This window comes from Giraffa tippelskirchi, chromosome 2, assembly GCF_054371585.1.
Source record: "Giraffa tippelskirchi isolate mGirTip1 chromosome 2, T2T-mGirTip1v1.2.pri, whole genome shotgun sequence".
Classification (NCBI taxonomy): domain Eukaryota; kingdom Metazoa; phylum Chordata; class Mammalia; order Artiodactyla; family Giraffidae; genus Giraffa; species Giraffa tippelskirchi.
In genome coordinates, this window is record NC_137276.1 from 121,890,829 (window position 1) to 121,894,825 (window position 3,997).

Genomic DNA, 3,997 nt, shown 5'->3' on the forward strand with positions numbered 1-3,997 from the left:
CTCTTCCTAGGTGGCTCAGACAGTAAAGAATCTGCCTGCAATGCATGAGCCCTGGGTTCAATCCCTGGGTTGGGAAGATTCCCTGAAGAAGGACATGGCAGCCCACTCCAGTATTTTTTCCTGGAAAATCCATGGACAGAGGAGCCTGGCAGGCTACAGTCCATGGGGTCATAAAGAGTTGGTCATGATTGAGCAACTAACGCTTTCACTTTTAGCTAGCAGTCTACCACCAGCATTCTTCAGTGGACCAAGAAGAGTCTGCACAGTTAAGTGTTTGTCTGACCAAACCTCTATTCCATCCTCCTGCTCCAAAAATCCATTTAATATGTTGTTCTCAGATAGAGGACATTCAGTTCAGCTCAGTTCAGTTCATTCACTCAGTCGTGACTGACTCTTTGTGAACCCATGGACTGCAGCACGCCAGGCCTCCCTGTCCATCACCAACTCCCAGAGTTTATCAGATATTAAACTGATAAGAACAGATGCTACACTTGGTCTTAGCCAAAAGGCCAAGAAGTGATAAACGAAAACTTTTGAATATTTGCTGAAGTTGTGCTACCATAGCAAGAAATTCATAGAAATTGTTTTTAAAAAGCAAAGCGTCTGAAAGCTTTTCAGGTATTTCATAACTAGGCATGGCTTATCTTTTGGATGAATATGGAGTTTTAAATTTTTAATAAAGATGTTGTCCTTCAAGAAATCAATGTAAAATACACTATAATTCCAAGCAACATTCTTCAATACATGTTTTTATCATGATTATCACTATAAATAGTATATCAGATAGACTTTTAATTGAAGTAATGGAAACCTTGAATAACATGAGGTTAAATCATAAAGAAATTATTTTACTGAACAATGAGTCTAAAACTTGGTTCAGCACCAATGGAGTGGTCAGAGTTTCTGATTTTCACATTTTGGCTTGACCAATTTAGTATACTACCATTTCATTTGCATGTTCATTGTTTCATGATCTCAAAAGGACTGTTGAATTTCCAGGAATTTTATTCAGTGGCAAGACAGGAAGATAAGAAGGTCATTGATCCCCTCTCCTCTTTTGTTTATCTCTTTTTTTCTTGTTCAATTTATTTATTTTTTAGAGAAGTTTTAAGTTTACAACAAAATCAAGTAGACGGTGTAGAGATTTTCCGTATATACTCTACCCTACACATGCATGTGCTAAGTCACTTCATTCATGTCCGACTCTTTGTGACCCTATGGACTGCAGCTTGCCAGGCTTCTCTGTCCATGGGATTCTCCAGGCAAGAATACTGGTGTGGGTTCCCATGCCCTCCTCCAGGGGATCTTCCCGACCCAGGGATTAAACCCGCATCTCTTACAACTCCTGCATGAGCAGGCAGGTTCTTTACCACTAGCGCCACTTGGGAAGCCATAGACTCTCCCATTATCAATATCACTCAGAAAAATGGTAAATTTGTTATAATTGATGAATCATGTTATATCATATTTGCCCAAAGTCTATAATTTACCTTAAGCTTCACTCTTGGTGTTCTACAATCTATGAGTTCTATGGGTTTAAACAAATGTGTAATGACGTATATTCATTGTTATGGTCTCATACGAAATATTTTCACTGCCCTAAAAACCCTCTCTGCTCTACCCATTCATCCTTTTCCCCACTCCAGCCCTACTTACTACCCATCTTTGTACTGTCTCCACAGTACAAAGTACTATGGAGTACCTAGTTCTTTGTACTATAGTACATAGTACAAAGTACATTGCCTTTTCCAGAATACTTGGAATCACACAGTGTGTAGCCTTTCACATAATGCTATTGCACACTTAATAGACTACAGTCTAGTATAAATATAACTCTTATGTGTTATGGTTTGTGACTGTACTGCAGTACTTACTTTATTATTGTGACAGTCTGAGATCAAACCCGTCATATCTCTGAAGTATGCCTGTATTTCATTGTCTGGATGGACCACAATTTATTTAACCATTCACCTCCTGAAGGACATCTTGGTTGCTTCTAAATTTAGGCAGTTATGCAAAAAGCTGTTATAGACATCTGTGTGCAGGTGTTAGTGTGGTTGTATGTTTTCAGCTCCTTTGGGTAAATATAAGGCCTGACTTTGTTGTGTCATATGGTAATATGATCTGTAAAACACAGGTAAAACTTGTGAATACAGTCAATCTTCCATATTTACAGATTCCACATTGGTTGGATTCAACCAACTGTGGATCAAAAATATTTGAAAAAAGAAATTCCAGAAAAGCTCCAGAAAGCAAAATTTGACATTGCCCTGCACTGACAAGTATTCACATAGAATGTACACTGTATTCACAACTATTTGTATAGTATTTACATTGTATTAAATATTATAAATAGTCTAGATATGATTGAAGGTATATGGGAGGATGCTCATAGGTTATATATAAATACTATGCATTTTATATGAGGGACATAAGCATCCATGGATTTTGGTATATTTGGGTGAGGGGAGTCCTGGAGTCAATCCTCAGTCAGATAGCAAAGTGTGGTTTATACGTTTAGTTTCCTAAGAAACTACCAAACTGTCTTCCAAAGCCACTTTGCATTCCCACCAGCAATGGATAAGAGTTCCTGTTGCTTCACATCCTTGTCAGCATAGATTGTTAGTGTTCAAGATTTTGTTTATTCTAATAGGTATGTAGTAATATTAAAGTTTTAATTTGCTTATTTGCCAGTGTATAAGGCATACCTCAGAGATATTGCAGATTCAGTTCCAGACCACCACAGTAAAGTGAATATGGAAACAAAGCAAGTCACATGAATTTTTGGTTTTCTAGTGCATAGAAAAGTTATGTTTACACTGCAATGCAGTCTATTGTGCTCAATAACATTATGTCTTTAAAAAGCATATATTTTAATTAAAAAATGCTTTATTTCTTAAAAGGTCTTCACTGATGGCTCAGATGGTAAAGAATCTGCTTGCAACACATATTAAACCTGGGTTTAATCTCTAGGTTGGGAAAATCCCGAGAAGGGAATGGCAACCCAATCCAGTATTCTTACCTGGAAAATCCCATGGACAGAGGAACCTGGCAGGCTACAGTTCACGGGGTGCAAAGAGTCAGACATGATTGAGTAACTAGCATTTTTTTTTTAATTTCTAAAAAGTGCTAACCATTATCTGAGTCTTTAGCAAGTCATAGTAGTGACATCAAAGATTACTGACCACAGATCACCATAACAAATATAATAATAATAAAGTTTGAAATATTCTGAGAATTATCAAAATGTGACCTAGAGACATGAAGTGAGGAAATGCTGCTGGAAAAATAGCATCAGTAGACTTGCTTGACATATGCTTACTATAACCCTTCAGTTTGCAAAATAACACAACATCAGCAAACTGCAAGAAAGTGAAGCACAGTAACATGGGATATGCATGTATCTTCTGTGGTAAGGTCTCTTAAGGTCTTTGTCCGACTTTTTAATCAGATCATTTGTTTCTTTATTGTCATTTTTAAAATATAAGTTCAGTTCTTTATTAGAAGTGTCTTTTAAAAATATTTTCTTTTAGTCTATAACTTGTCTTCTCATCCTCATGCCACCGTTTTTTACAGAGAAGAAGTTTTTAATTTTATGAAGTCCAGATTGTGAATTAGTTCTTTTGATAGAACTTGGTGTTGTAAACAGGCATCACCATACCCAAGGTCACTTAGGTTTTCTCCTATGTTATATTCTAGGATTTTTATGGTTTTGTGTCTCACATTTAGATCTGTGATCCATTTTGAGTTAGTTCATAACATATATAAGGTCTGTGTCTGGATTTATTTCTTTGCATGTAGAAATCCAGTGCCATTCATTGAACAGACTATGTTTGCCCATTTGTATTTCCCTTCCTCCTTTGTCAAAGATCAGTTGACTATAGGGATTTATTTCTGTATTCTGAATTTTGTTATATCAGTCTATTTGTCTATTTTGTTCACCAACAGTAGTTTTTTTAGTAAATCTTAAAGTTGGATACTGTCAGTCTTCCAACTT

General features: G+C 36.4%; 1 pseudogene; it reads right to left on the bottom strand.

Annotated features, from left to right (window-relative positions):
• Nucleotides 1–405: 405 nt before the first annotated feature.
• Nucleotides 406–521, bottom strand: LOC145540083 (U2 spliceosomal RNA; annotated as a pseudogene).
• Between the last annotated feature and the right edge of the window lie 3,476 nt (nucleotides 522–3,997).